This window comes from Lathamus discolor, chromosome Z, assembly GCF_037157495.1.
Source record: "Lathamus discolor isolate bLatDis1 chromosome Z, bLatDis1.hap1, whole genome shotgun sequence".
Lineage (NCBI taxonomy): Eukaryota > Metazoa > Chordata > Aves > Psittaciformes > Psittacidae > Lathamus > Lathamus discolor.
Window position 1 is genome coordinate 1,272,809 of NC_088909.1, and position 16,076 is coordinate 1,288,884.

The 16,076-nt window shown below is 47.7% G+C and overlaps 1 long non-coding RNA gene across 3 annotated transcripts in view; it reads right to left on the reverse strand.

Annotated features, from left to right (window-relative positions):
- Window positions 1–11,224: 11,224 nt before the first annotated feature.
- Window positions 11,225–16,076, reverse strand: part of LOC136005662 (uncharacterized) — a 69,536-nt gene continuing 64,684 nt past the window's right edge. For 2 of the 3 annotated variants that reach the window (XR_010608825.1, XR_010608826.1), the window contains 3 exons: window positions 13,433–13,500; window positions 12,001–12,228; window positions 11,225–11,672 (listed from right to left, as the gene is read on the reverse strand). This is a non-coding gene — a long non-coding RNA (uncharacterized LOC136005662). The remainder of the gene's footprint in view (window positions 11,673–12,000; window positions 12,229–13,432; window positions 13,501–16,076) is intronic. The other variant, XR_010608827.1, reaches the window with a different exon arrangement.

Here is a 16,076-nt window from a genome sequence, read left to right on the forward strand (position 1 = left end):
TAGGATGGGTCACCAGTTTAAACTGATCATTGCTGGATTGCTTGCTTCTCATGGCTGTACATGATTTAGGTGAAAGGAGTGGAGAGGGAGCTAGTCTCAACCACACCAGGGAGACACAACCCCTACAGTCCTAGTAATGTGGTGGAGTCCACAGAATGAGGAAGCCTCCAAAGCCAGGTAGAGGATGGATGTAGGGCAGCTCATTCACCTCTGCACACTCTGCCCTGTTCACCAAAGCCATCTCAGAAGTCAGCCCTGGAGATGGTCTTTGCTGTGAAGCTTGGTTCTACCTTGTTTAGCTCATTCAGCAGCCAAATCTTGATGACTACATACAGGCATCTCTTTCTACCGCAGCAGAGCACACACCTGAGAAGCCGACTAGTTCCTTTCAAAGAGCCATACTCAGCAAACTGGTCATCTCTCTTTCCCTTTTCTATCTTACCATGGCCTGTAACATCACTCATCCCAGGAAAGCAAAGTTCACAGGCACAAATTCCTCAAAAAGTCATAGGAAGGTGCCTTGTAGAAACCCCAGATGTTTTTTACAGCCTACTGTGCTAGCGATAGTGGCTGAGTAGGCATCTTGTCCATCCCCTTATCCTCTACCATGTCCTCCAAAAGAGCAGGAGGAGAACTGCTGGAGAACTGTGACACTCTTTTCTTCTTGTTTACTACTCGCCTTCTGAAAACATGGGGGATGCTTGTGCAGAATTCATCAGGCAAATGGTGTTAGCAGCAGCAGCACAAGTGCCAGACACAAACTGGCAGAGCTTATGAATAGCACGATGAATGATCTATAGCAAAAGCTATGGGCAAGAGCTAGCCATTAGTCTGGGGCTTTGTAATGCACTCCTCAAGTACATTACTCACCAATCCATCAGGCAACCTGCTAAAGAACTGAGAGATTCCAGCTCTTTTAAATCTGTAATGCAATGGCTGGCAGCCTGCACTACATGCCCTAGGTTACAAGGGCACGGAAGAAGACAATTCATTTTGTGTCATAGCCAGTATTTCTTCTTCTCTTTTTTCGTGTGTACTTAAGAAATGGACCTTCTATTATCTGCAGATTAATAGCCAGGAGAATGCTCTGGTGTCTCTGTTAACATCTGCTACTGAGGAATTCTTTCAAAGAATGACTAACCCTTGCAGTTATCATTAGCTGGGCTAAGTATGGAAACATGTATGAGAACAGACATATTTCTTCATTTAAAAATAGTGCCTACAGTTAACTATTTTAGAAAAATACTACAATTACAAGAAACTGTTAGACCACTGGATATGACAGAATTAAGGTTGCCAGTAGTATCTGGGACCTTCTGAATAAGCATGTGATGTGGACTCGGGGTTCATGATCCTGTACTATCCTGGATTTAACTCATTCACAAGGTGGGTAATGTGCACAGAAAAGGTAATCAGTCAATGATCCCTTGTCTCTCCCACAATTTAGTGCGTGGCTTCAACATGCATTTAGTGCATGCTTTCCAAGCCTCACACAGAATATTGTTATCAGTGTCCTTGTGGGAATTTCTATGGCATTTATCATTACCTAAATCCTCTAAGAGCATTACCTAATCTCAGTACCCTTGTGAGGAAAGCTTTTATTATCTGCCAAACACCAGAGACAGAGACAGATCCAAGCACTAGATGTGTCCTCTACTTTTAGGTGCTTGATTTGAGGTGTTGTCTACTGATTCGTGAAGAACTTAACTTTATAGCATTTCATACATTTCAAGCAAAACTGTGAGTGCTCAGTAATTCTACAAGGAAACACCTTCATGTTACAAGCAGGAAATTTTGAAAATAAAGGCAGTCTATGAGGGTTCTGGCTTGTCCACCGTTTCCACTAATGTAACAAACCCTTGGCTGCATCCAGCTCTGAAAGCAGTTCCCCAGAGAGACAGTTCCCAACCCACTGCCTGTCATTCATTCAGCACTGTCAGGTTTCCACCACAGCTGGGTGAGAGATCCCATACAGCAACCACCTTTGCTGGCCTGTTCACAGTGCAGTGGCCTTGCACACAGCACGTCCCCAGAGCTCAGTGGTGTGGGGCAGCACGAGTGGTTGTGTTGCACAACGAGACTGAGCTGCAGCTGCCCCAGTGTGCCAAGTTTCCAAGTTCTGCCATTCGGGAACGCAGCGAGGATGTGGGACTGGTGTGCTCCCACAGGCACAGGGCATGCAGGGAATGGGGTAGAAGAGAACCCCAGGCACTCCAAGCACGGCTGGAGGATGAGGATTGTCAAAGTTGAGGCTAATTCTGAGGGCAAGAGTTCAGGCAGCATGTTGCTAAAGTCTTTCTGGAAAGAATGTTGAGATCTTTACACAGAAGCTTTTGTGTTTTTCAAGAAAGCATCTCTAAGGTTCCCCAACCCCCAATCTTAAACAAGTCATCTATTTTTTTTCTGTTAAAATTAATTTTGGCAAAACCGTTTGGTTGGTCGTTTTGTGGTTTGTCTCCTTTTTTTTTTTTTTTTTTTTTAGAAATATTAAAGAGAAGTCATGCCAAAACAAATACAGAAAATTTCAGGATTAAAGTGGGTAAAGAAGTGGCAAGCAACCAAAGAGAGAACCTTCTTTTAATGGAAAGCGTCAGTACTATCTTTATGTGACAATAAAAGTTAATATTTACACAGAAATTCAACACAGGAACTTTGAACATTAAAATTTAAATAGTAAATTAATTTTCAATACATAATTCTAGGCACACTTTTAACCTTTCCTTGCCACAGTCAAGGTCTGTAGTAAGGAACATACTAAACCCCTCCCTGTTGTCCTCTAACCCTGTTTTTGGCAGCCCTGGCTGCTTGGACAGCTGATTTCACTGAGATATGGATTCAGGACTCTGAGCAGGGATAGGAAATACTATTCATATCCAACACAGATGGATTCATGTTGCACCTTTAACTTCTCATTTCATGGCTTTTGAACACTCATATTTGCAATTCAAAATCACTGACATATTTTGGCTTGTTTTCCTGTTCTGGAGTTAGTCTGTCAGTAGCAAAGGGCAACCTGATCGCATGAGACACAGGCAAAGCGCCTGAGTGAGCTCTGCTGCGTCTCCATCCCTGCCTTGGCCCGCCTGAGGCCCATGTGTGCAGGTGCAGGAGCTTAGGGTTGGCTGGGCATGCTTGGATCTGCTCCTGTGCCTCAGCACTCAGACAAATGCTGCTGGAGAAGATGCACAGCATCAGCTCCTGCATTTCACAGTCACTCCCACTTAGCACCTTCCTTGTCGTTCACTGCTGGCATGCCTGGTAAGCCTGTCCTGTCTGTAATAGCCCCTGTGCTCTTCAGAGGAGAAACACAGACTCCACAGACTTCAAGGAAGGAGAAGAGGGAAAAGAACCTGCACGGACACACTGCTGGTAGTCAGGGAAGTGGAGACCTGAAGAACAGGAGCAAGTTGCCAGTGACGTTGCAGAAAAAGGGAGAAGCTATGAAGAAACAAAATCGGCTCACAGACTGGAGGGTAAGAACCCAGGCCTGGGAGGCAGGGAACTGGAAGAATGAATAAGGAATGAAAAAATAATGCAAGAAAAAGCGTACAAGCGTGGCAGAACTGAAATCAAAGCCTTGTCTAAAGTATCACTTAAAAACCAGTTAAAAAAGATTTAAAGAAACTGTTGCAAAATTTAGTGCAAACTCTTAATTTGGCTTCAGAGTAGCTTAATTTGGTAATTACTCAATGCATGTCTCTTTTAAATGAAGATAAGAATGTTTAGACTGTTTCACACCTGTTAAATAATTAATTTTTAAAGACAATTCACATTTTAATATGGATGATGCTTCAAAGCAGCATCAAAGAACAAACCACAGAGCAAATGAAAAAATTCACAGTTTGAGAAATATGAAGAGAAAAATCTAAGGCTAAACTACTGAAAAATCCACAGGATTTCTTTGAATCTGTTGTGAAGGGGCAGACTGCTGCTCTGCAGGGTGGGAGGCCTGGGCAGCCCAGATCCCTGCACTGACTGACTGTGTTCATACTGGCACGTTCTGGGTGTGCATGTCTGAGGAACATAAGTGAACATTCACACCCTGTAATTTGGTGTTTACTTGTAGACTTAGAGTTGTTCTTTGCTTTATTTTAAAGTCTTACAATATTCTAGTGTAGTATAATTCACCAGGAATGTCACCATTTTGTGGGAGAGCATCGTGACGCCTTGGTTTAGCTTTTCCTGCTGTGCTTGGACAGGTCTCTGCCCATGCAGGTGGAACTGGGCAGTTAATGCTAGAGTAGTGTGAGCACCCTCAGGCTATGTCAGACTGCCCATACCACTGGAAACCACACTGCTTCTGTCTGAATTCTGTTAGCACCTTTCCTGGGCACTTACTGCAGTTAAAATGTCCATCGGTGTATTCACTGATGGCTTCCACAGCTTCACAATGGAAGGAGCTGACTTGAGATTGCACCTGCGAACGCAGAATGAACCAATCCAATGTGACAGTCTGTGCAGACCAGCACACTGCAGAAAAAGCACACCCCATTCCTGCAGGACAGAACTGCTTCTGTTGGCTCTTGCTGCAGTACAAGTTTCCCAATTTTTTACTTTGAAAAAGAGTACTCCATTCCCTCTTCTAACAGCACGGAACCCTGCTTCCTCTTTCTGGTCCCAAGTTCTCCCTTCTCAAGAGCTCCTGCTTACCCACCATGACCTTCTTGTTCTCTGTAGGGCTACCTCCAGCTAGACTACTAAGAGGGGATCTCATCTCCAGCTCTAACTCCACCACTTCAGACACACACTGCTGAGGAGCTGGCAGTATACACCCTGTGTCATCCCCATGTCATCACACAGGCCTTCTTTCAGGACCGGGCTTTCAATACACAGATGGAGTAGCTGAGTGTAGGAAGAGTTGACTGCCTAAGCTCAAGGTTGCTTGGAGCAGATTTGACACCTGAAAGCAGGCAGAACATACCTCTTTAGCCTTTTTCAAGCTGTGATTTGCTTACCTGAGTCAAATATGACCAAGAAATAAGTTGCTCTTTAAAATCCATTTGAAACCTCAGTTCGTGTTTCTCCATCACTTGCCCTGCTAAAGTGAGGCTGAAGCAAGAAAGAAACCAAACCACTACCACAAAAGTACAATGGAAAACTGAGATGTGGCCTTGGAGGGTGAGTCAGGGCTTGAGCAGATAGACAGAAAGTGAAGAGCTACGTTCTGCATGATGGCATCAGCTCTGTATAATCTAGGTTATGCAAAAGACTTGTGACAAAATAACAGACTTGTGTCCCTGGTCACATTCATTTTCTGCAGCAGAACAGACTCTGATCTTCAGCAAATAGCTTGCTTGTGGTCCCACACAAGTCCTTCTTGACCGAACCCATTTGAAATATTTAGTACCTCACCATCACAAGGAAAGCCTCAGTCCTGTTTGCCTCACCATGCCTTGTCTGGGAGAGCTGAATTCAGGCTGCAAGTCCTGGCCCAGGCCTGCATTATGTGGCTTCAAAGCCCCAAAGAGATGTCTTGGGCTGTCTTGACCCTCTTCAGGAAGATGTTCAGCTGCCTGTGACTTTTGCTCCAGATTCTAAGTGTGGAGAACCATGAGGGAGCCCAGCTCATGGGCTGTGTCATAGAAACAGCAATAGCCATTTCTCCATGCTGCAATATATTAATGTTTCAGCATGCAAATCATGCCCATAGATATAATTTATGCATTTCTTCTACTTCTCTGTCCTTGTTCCTTGTTCCCAGAGTCAAACCCACCAAGAATGACTCCAGGCATCAATGAACACAGAACTGACACAAAAAGCAGGCCTGTTATGCAAAGTGAGCACTTGGTAATCAGCCACAAGGCTATGGAGGTTCCAGTGCTGCGGCTGAAATGAGAAGGAAATGGCACTCAACAATGACATGGGAGCAGTAGGTGTTCATTCACCTTGAAGGCTCCCGGCACATGAACTCACACACACACAGAGCAAACACAACCCTGCTATTCTATAGGGAGCTCTCACCCTCAGGCTAGCCCTGAAGCAAGCATTAACCTACTTATTGTGCCCTTGGGCAGATTGCAGGATGCGGAAGCTATTTGGGGAGCAAGGTGAGCAGATCTGAGCATTTAAGTAGAATATCCTATGATCACCTGAGAGCAACAGTAGAAATTCCTCATCAGTTTGATACAGTTGGGGAGAAGCAGGTTACTCTCCTGTGCTTGTTTTCCAGATGTCTCACATGATTAGACAAAGCATTAACTGCATTAAAACAGAAGTAACACTGTTTTAGGAGACCAGTTGCTATGGCAGCTTGGAAACCTTCAGTCAGCTTCTTCCTTCTGCCATGAAAGATCTACCTGCCCCGTGAAGGCTCAGGCTGAGTCACCTCTACCAGGAGGTCTGTTCTGCCCATCTCACAGGATAAGGTAGAGAAGAGGGATGTGACCACCTGCCCTGCTCGCAAAGCACCCTCAGATTTCAGCTGCTCTTGCAAGAGCAGAACACCACCTGCCAATGTGGGGAAACCACCAAAACCTCCTATCCTGTGGTCCCAGCTCACTCCGGCTTTGCTTGTCAAGCAGCATTTATCCTTCAGAAGATTTACCTGCGTCTCTTGTTTCCCCTTGCTTGCCACCAAACCGGAAAACCTGCCATTGACCTGTTACCCTGAATCTTCGGGAACTAACATCACTGTTTCCATTGGGTCATATAACCACAGAAGCAGCACGTACTGCTGCAATTTTAGTGCTCAGCATGGTGCCACCTTTGAAATACACATATATGGATACTAGAGCAGAAAGTCCTCATCTGCATTGGTGTGAGGACAGCACCAAGACAAGCATCAAAGGCAAAGACAGAGAAAATGGAATCACTGAACTGGCAAGGAAAGCAGGCACCACTGAAAAAAGGGCTGGGACAGAAAAAACATGAGGAAAAGTGACAGACAGTACATGGCCCTGAGTGAGCAGGAGCCATGGACATAGGTATGAACAAGCAAATGGGATGGGGAGCAAAGGGGAGAGAGCACCAGCTGAGAGCAGGCAGGGATGGATTATCATATGTCTGGCCTTTGCTGAAGAGCTTTCCCTTCATCTACAGCTAGCAATGTTTATGTACTTTACACCTCAGAATATATGTTTAGAAAAGGAACACATGTTTCTAGGGAAGAGAAACCCCGAATCACTCCAGCTAAAAGTCTCATTCTACAAAATCAAATTCTTCAGTTAAGAAGCAAAATGTAAGTATCCGGCTGAATCTCATTGCACTAAGATGTTTAACCATTTCATTGCCTATCAGAGTTACGCAAAAAAATACAGATCAGTTCCAGTGACCACTGCAGAGAGAATATGGGAGGCCATGAACAGGCCCTTGTGATGCTCAGGACCTTAACATTGGGCTGAACCCTGAGAGGATCCTGATTTTCATCCTGTCTTGTTTTTCTGAAGATGCCATTCGTACAGAATGCTCTTTCCCGAGTTGTGGTGCAGGGACAATACCCGCCTGTAGCATCTTTGGTATTTCTGAATTATGCTCTACAGAATCATGCTGTACATTGTCATCTCATTGAATCTTTGGCTCCATTGGCCAGAGGTCCAGTGTTCTGACTGCCATCTTAGTTTTATCTAGACCATGAACAAAGGACCTGCACATTACAGGCTATCTCTTTGACTGTTTTTCATTGTATATATTTTCTCTTCCCTACAAGTGATCAGCTTGCTTCCTTTTAAAGCCTGCAGTCAGCTTTAATCTGCTTAGCTGGGATTAATGACAGATTTGCTAAAGATTTAAAGATTTTACACACCTTGCTTACAACTGTTGTTATCTACAACCATCAGGCAATAAGCCCCATGCGGACAATCTGTTCTTAATGTCAGGCACATCCACCACATGTGCCAGGGCTGGTAATGCACTGCTGATGGCTGATGCCTGTTGCTGACAGACTGGTGCTCAGGAAGCACCTGAATCTGCCTGCACCTAGCCCATCCTGTGCAAAACCGAGCAAGGGTGGGACAAGGCTGTGAGCTCAGAACTGCGCTGGCAGTAGCAGCTCACACTGGCATGGAGCTCAGCACTGGTAAGAGTGGAAAATCAGGAGTATCTTTGCAGCCCAGGCTAGCATTGCCTGATGTCACATGCCTTATGGAGGAGAGGTGAGGAGGGAATTGGAGGCCCTGGTGGTTACCTGTGACTGTATCCAGTTGCTTAAACCATCACTGATGCTTGAGGAATGGAAGGTGGCAGAGGTTTCTTTAAAACAGGATTCTTTAAAACAAGGACTCTACACTCGATGTGGGAACTATTCTTGGTAGAAATTTTAACAGCAGGTACTGTTAGCAGCCACATGGCTCAACTGTGCTCTGCTGCGGAGACCCCATGTGCAGAGCAGCCTCAGCTCAGAAGTCTGCTGGATTAGTGTTTCAGATGGCTTACCTCCATCAAGATGCAGAAAGCAGGAACTGCAGACAGGTCCTGGGAAGTCTCAAGAAGAGCTGCAGGGAGTCCTTCCAATGCTGCAGGTGAGGAACCAGAGAGGCCACACATGGGAGGACACTGGAAGAAAGCAACAGGGGTTGGTCAGGTGCACTCGGTTCAGCTGGCAAAACCCAGCACCTCAGTGGGAACACAGACAGTAAATGAACAGTACGGCATGAGTGATTTCCGTGTTACTGACCTTGTTACTTGACCTACAAAACCCACAAAATCTTGGCTGTCAGATATGCAAGTTTCAGCGCATGTGGGGGGTGAGCTCTCTTTCTCCCACCCCAAAGAAGCTCTTTCATCTCTAAATACAAAGCTCATTCTCCAGCATCAAAACCACAAGAGAATGTTCACGAGTTCTGATGGTTTTACAAAAGCACCAAAACCGGACACATACATAGAAAGCTCTGCCCCTGGAACAGGGGGAGGTTCCAGCAGGCAGCTCTCCCCGAGACACGAGGTCAGAGGATGGTGTGGCAGGGCTCCCAGGGACCCCTGTGCCTTGGGGAGAAAAGGGCAGGTACCAGCAGTGCCTGAGCTGTACACTGCACACCAGGAAGGAGAAGAGGTTCCTGCTGCTTCTCCAGCCCCACTCTTGTTGATACTGTCCTGGTGCCATGTGGGGTAGAGCAACAGGAAGGAGGGGACACCAGCTGCAGCACCCAGTACAGAGCAGAGCACAGAAGGGTAAGCTCCAGACGAGCTGTGGGCTCTCCGCAGATGAAGCCTGAAATCCTCATGGTACCTGTGGATTGCTCCTCAGCCAGAGGTCCTCCTCCCACCCCACAGCCCCAGGCCTCAGTGCTGGCCAGCCCTGAAAGACCATCAGGTACCATCTGGAGAACCATCTCTGGTGCTGGTGCAGGATCTGCTGATGTTCCACCCAACCCCTAACATGTAAACAGATGTTTTCTTGTTTCCAGCTTGCAGAAGCTTTTCTGATAAGCAAGGCAGGGTGGTTTGCCTTGAGGTATCAGCCCTGACTCCTGACACTGCAGGGCCAGGCTGGGGGATATTCCCTGGTGCTCCATCCCTCTTCTTCCAGCAGCCCTCGGCCGTCCTGCCACAGCAGGTCCTGTCTCCCCACAGGACATCCGGCCTCCCGCTGTCCTCAGTGCACACACCAGTTATTCCCAGTATCCCTGGTGCTACACAGGCTCCAGATCAGCCTCAGCTACGTCTCTGCTAGCTGCACTAGTGAGGAGCAGCATGGGGACAGCCACCCCTCAGGGCAGGAGGGAGGCACCCAAGTTGAGCAGTTATAAGCAAAAGATGATACCTTGCGCCTGGTTCTGCTGCCTCTTGCTTGTTAAGACCCAAGACATGCCAGTTTTGCCTTGCTTATATCTAATGCAGAGGGTCCTTTTAAATTCCTGCACCAGGAATCCTACAGTCACAGGTAAAACCACAGTTTCTGAATTCACTCCTTTATTCCGAGATGTCCAGTGTGACATACACTGTCAGAGTCAAGACCTGCATCTGCTAAATAAACTGTATAGAAGTCATGTTATTTTAAAACTGACTGGAGTGAGAGATAGATACACCAGTTTAGGCAGTCACTAACACCAAACAACTGGTTTTAAAACCAGTGAGATAAACATGCACGGTTTTTCAGTTTAAATGCAGATTCTCAAGAAAGCAAATCACAGTTTCTTGCCCAAAAGCCCTTTCAGGAACCTCCCAGAGCCACAAAAGGCTGAGGCTGAGCTACTCCAGCCCTGGGCTCAGCCACCCCGCAGCTCCTTGCTGGACATTGCCCAGAGCAGGCAGGCTGTGATCCCCACACAGAGCCACACCACAGCATTCTATGTGCTTGTTACTGTTGACCCTCTCCCTGCGCAGAGCACTCAGAGCATGGCACCCCCATGTCAAACAGCCTACCTGCATCCTCCTGATGCTGCCAAGATCTCGACATGGGCAGAGAAGAGGAAAAAAATGAATCTTGATACCTGTCCTGCATTTCCGGGTATTGCAGAGACCTTTCCACTGCTGAAGCTGAACTCCCTGGGCAGGAAACTCAAGGTCTGTCTCCACTGGCACTGCTACCCCTGCACTGACCTTGCAGCTCCTCAGAGGTCAGGCACAGGGCTGTGACTCGGAGCACAGGTTGGATGTGGTGCACTGCAAGCCAGCAGTAATCTCACCATGCCTGTTGGAGGCAAGTGCCTCAATGCAGTTCCTGCGCACGCTGCTGCAGGGCATGTCCCTGCGCCGGTGAAAGCCCCAGGGACACGCGGGGTGAGCCCCGCTGACCCAAGGGAGCAGGTTCCCTTTCAGTCCCACTCCCCTCACCAGCCAAGCACCTCCTGGAAGTTCGAGGGAGCAGATGGGGGCTTGGCAGAGGGAAAGATGGAAAAGAAAACGAGGGATAGTGGAAAGGGGGCTTGTTTTCCATTAATGAGCATTTGAGCTGCTGATCCTGAGGAGGACTTTGAAAAGCAGGCGCGGAGCCCTCCTGGCAGGGCAGCCAGCCCAACTGCCCTCCCCGCACCTCACTTTTATAAATTCTGGAAAACACTTTAAGACAGACACTGGCACTCATAAATTATACAAGCCATTTGCATATTCCAGTCATGAGACATTATGCAAATGTGACCTGATTTGCATAATGGATTCCTCTCGTCGCTTCACTTGCTTCATGCTTTTAAAAAACAAAATGAAATAAAATGAAAGCAGGGGAAGGTGAAAGCAGCAAGTCCCCGGCATAGCTGCGTCCCTCCCAGCTGCGCCGTCACTCGCCCTCACTTGCGGCGGAGATGGGGGCGAGTTAAGAGCGAAGGCAAAATACCAACAAAAAGCCCTCACATGGTTTATTTCCCTCTTAATTACAAACTAACTTTAACGTGGTTGAGATGCTTCACCCCAAGCGATGTATCTGAGGCCATTAAGAAATCTAAAAGGAGCCCTGATGACAGTACAAGCCTACCCCAGTCAGCATCCTCTGCTGCCCCACCTCAGCAGTGGTCACTCAGGTACTGTGCTAAGCTCTGAGGGCACGGTTTCCCTGCTGCAACTTCTACAGAGCTTGTCCTGCTGCGAGGAGGGAGGGCGGAAGAGGCGAGGGGAGGGGTTGCTTTGATTGTTTATAGCAAATTCTAGCGGTGACACGTTGGAGGACAAGGCAGGAGCACCCCAGTCGTACGCCAACGTCCATCCGTCCATCCATCCTCTGCAGTCCCGGGCTTTGCTGCGGGCTCTTCCCTGCCCCCCTGCACCAGGCAGCAGAGCTGTGCCAGGCGGCTGGCGTCCTTACCCTGTGGGAAAAGTTAACTGTAATTCTTCAGCTTTTAAAATCAATTAACCCGTGTGTTAATTAACATCAAGTCGACGGGAGGAGGGGGAGGAGAGGAGAGCGGGAGGGAGGAGGGAGGAAAAGAGCTGCAAGGGCGGATGGCAGCGGAGTTGGCACAGTGCCATCCATTCAGTGGCAACGCCACAGCTCCCTGTGATCGCAGCAGCGGGTATATGTTACGGGGGCCCTGTGCGTGGGCCAGACAGTGCGGTAAAGCCAAGGGAGATTATCCAGACCCCCAGGAGCAAGCGGCAGGCAGCGACAAAGGTGCAAGTGCCAGGATTACAGACCAGACTCCTCCGCTGCAAGCCCTTCCTCGGATGCACACCACCATGAGGATGGGGGCTCCCCCACCAGCACTGCTCAACTTGGACTTTCAGCACTTTTTCCCCCCTTTAAACGTCACTCTGCCGCAATGGAGCCAGCACAACGGATGCTTTCACACCCTGTGAGACAAAGGCCGTCGTCTCCGCCATGACACCACTCCGTTCCAAGCTGAGGCCGGCATCTTGGAGTCTCTAAAAATAAAGGGAAAAGGGAAATGCGAACAATAAAAACAGCAACAGAAAAAACCTCAACAACAAGCCCCTTGTGCCCATTCTCCATGCCAGGGGCAACATGGGCATCTGGCGCAGCAGAAGGCGTTTTGTGGGGCTGGCTTTTTTTCCTTTCTCTTGTTTTTCTGCAAGCTGGTGGCGCGTTTGCCATTTGGGTTCGTTTGCAATTAACTCCAAAAAACCCACACCACACCCAGCCCAGTCAACAACAAACAAAAGGGAGTAGCTGACATCGAGGGAAATGCCATGAGATGCTGCAAGAATGCGAGCTACAGATGATGCCATTTGCCATTCGGACAACCTCAGGGAAAGATGCCAATTCTGCAGCCTGGGAGAGACTCCAAGAAGGGAGCACGAAGGTCTCCGAGTAGCACACCGAAGGAAGGAAGGAAGGGAAGAAGGACAGAAAGAAGAAAGGAAGGAAGGAAAGAAGGAAGGAAGGAATACTGCTCTTATTATAGGGCAGGATGACAGCTGCATACAGCCTCTGCTGGGAGGAGAGGGAATGTTTATCGGTGTAGCGAGAGATGCCTGTATGCACATAGCACAAAGAGCGGTGTGCGGATGGACACACATACACATACACACACAATGCCTCCGATAACTGCAGATGAGGTGTGTGAGGGTGGGGGTGTGCATGACGGAGATGTGCGTATACTTCTGTGTGTACACACATGCCTCTGAGTGTGGATATATATTTGTGTGCACGCATGTAATACATACACATGCAGGGAGATGTTTGTTTGTGTGCTTGGGTGAGAGAGAAAGATAGGGTGAGAAAGACACAGACACATACACACACTCACCCAACGTCAGTATACATCCCACTTTTTGACCTAGGTATACACCGAAGACAAAATAAAAATCATACTCCAGCAGCAAGCAGGCAGTCAGAGATTTATCTACATTCACTGCTATCACCAGGGAGATGAATGGGGCCGATCTGAAGCCCTTTACAAGATCCACTATGGGAGTGAAGGAGGAGGAGGGATGCCACACAGACATGCACAAACTTGAAGACAGAGAGATTTGGAAGGTGCTACTTGTGAAGCCCAGGTGGCACTCCGGAGGGGCGAGCGAGGGACGGAGCCGCAGAGGTGCTCCGCAGGGTCCGGAGGGCTTGGGGCTCTTGGAAGAGGGTGTCAAGGGACCGCTGGCTACTTACGTTGTCTGCGCTGCTGAGGATCCTGCAAGGTGTTCTGTTGGCACCGGGCGCTGAGCCAGGGAGGGGCACTGGAAACAAAAGGGAGAGACAAAAAATAAAGTCATACAGCGGGAATATTAATTGCCTCTCTTGCGGATTTTACAAAACACACAAAATGTTTTCTTTTTGCTTGGTGGTTTTTTTTTTTGGATTGGCGCGCTTCCCTTCTGCATGGAAAATACTAGCGTGGGATTTACAGCCCAGCTACAGGGCTTGGGATTAACAGCGCTGGCATCTTTTGGGCATATTTTTTCTTTTAATGAATGAGCTTTCGCTGTTAATGAGGAATAATCGTTTGGCTAATGAGCTTTGAAACATTAAGAGAAAAGAGGGTTTTTTTCCCATTAATCGCCCTGGTGCGACCGCATGGATGGATTACAAAAGACAGCAGTAGGAACGCAGTACAAAGGGGGGGAAACGTCTCCTGGAGTGGGATAAATGCAGAGATGGGTGATGCATCCCTGCATCTCTCCTTCCTTCTTTCTCCCTTACTCTCTCTGCCAACTGCTATGGGTTTCCATAACTCCGCAATCAAAGTGGATGCTCGGGAAAGATTATTATAGTCAAACAGTGAAGCGTCGGCGGTTAATGTCTCCAGTGTTTAATCATCATACAGTAGAATGGTTTTATGCATATTTCATTTGCATATCATTAAGCTGCGCTAGCGCGGGACGTTCAGAGCTGGAGAGGTACAAAGTTGGGGGGGAGAGAGAGGGAGAGCGGGAATGAGACACAGGGAGGAAGGTCCCTGTGATGCCTATCTTCAAAAGCCAGGGACTTGTTCCATGATCTGTCTTCTACTTTTACTAAAATCATGATGACTTGGAAACCTTTGAAGTTGGATATAACCTTGGATTCTTCTAATTCCAGCAGAGTGATGTATTAGAAAGGGGGAAATGATGCTGCGCTAGATATTTAAAGGAATATAAGCTCCAGTGGAATGGAAATAGGAGCTCTTTGGGGAACGAACTGGCAGCGCCAGCCACAGCTTCGACAAACACCACACTTCTGGGTTAATGCTAGTAAAGGATATCAGAGTAATACGAAAGAAATGAAGACAACATATACATTAGGATGGGGATTATATTTCTCTACATTTTTTTTTTTAAAGGTATGAAGAAGGATGGAACCAGTGGTAATTTACACGCTAATTAGTGAACAGTTGCCTCTTTTTGTGTTTGTTTTTCTTCTCTCTTTATTTTGGAGAGGGGCATTGTCACCGCCGAGGTGATTAATCAATTATTTGGTAGCTCAGTTCCTTCTCCACTGGCACTGATCAGGAAGAGAAGGTGGTGGTTGCAGGGGAAGAAACACAGTGAGCTCTTTGTAGATCTTATACATGCACAACATATTAATTGGGGTCTTTATAAAGCTCCCTCAATAGACTGTTTCTTTCCTGGAAGAAACAGCAGCTGGTTAGCCACCGTTGGCGACTCTTCAAACATCACTTTTACTGGGGGGCAGTTCTGTTGCTGTTTGTTGTTGTGCTTTATTTTCTTTCTCCATGGCGGGGGCTACGTGTGTGATGTGACCAGTGCCCATTGCTTCCGCATGGCAGACAGACAGGATCAGTGCCAACACAGCCTCCGGAGCCGAATGTGGAACTTTGCTTCAAAATGAAATGCTGGTTTATATTTAAATTCTCCTCCCTTCCCTCCCCCACTTTTCTTCTCCTCCAAGTCTTTGTCTTGGTTATGAATATTCAGATGAGCCGTGATGTGATTACACTGTACAATTACTTGTGCCCATGGTGGTGGCAAAGGCACCGAGGAAATGAGCTTGGAGCTCATTTGGGGTTTGTTTTCCATATTTTTCCCCTCATCTCTGTAGCGCTGCGGCACATGCAGATGTCGCTGTTGTTCTTTATAAAGCCATAATGATATGCGAAAGCATAACGACCCTATTTGGGTGCACAGCACCAACGAAATATGATTGGGGGGGAATCCTGACTGAAGGAATGTCCACATAAATTATTTTTATTTAAATGAGCTGAAGAGGTGGCTGTGAGGCCGAGGAAGTCACATGAATACATGCATAATGTTAATAAGAAGAAAGGTTACTGCCAAGGAGAAGAGGGTTTTCTGCACTGTGCTTGGGACAAACAGGCTCATTAGGGAATAGCACAGCCCACTGCATGCTTTCCTTATTTATCATTACTCATACTTAAGCCAGGGCACCAGGTGGGCTTGCTTCCTGGAGACTCAGAGTGCTGGGAGCTGGATGCCTGGATGATTCCTGGTTTTCATTCAGAAATCTCAATGGAGTGTGTGGTGGGAGGGGGACAGGAGAAGAGGAACTGGAGGGGGAGCATGTTAAGTGCCACAGCTCTGTGGCAAAGGAGGGGTCTGGGGACAGCCTCGAGGGTGGAGTGACAACATGCAGCGCACTGGAACGTAGATACTGGTGCTGGCTGACGCCATGCTTGCCGGCACTTCTCAAGGGATAGAGCTGTGGCACAGTGCCCAGTGGTCCCTAACGGTGCCGTGTCCCACCACGGAACACAGCCTGGACAGAGCAGCTCCTGGCCATGGCACCATCAGGGAGGCTGCTAGGAGTCAGTCCAGGAGCTGGCCACAGCCACCTTCACGCGCTTTTCTCAGAGCAG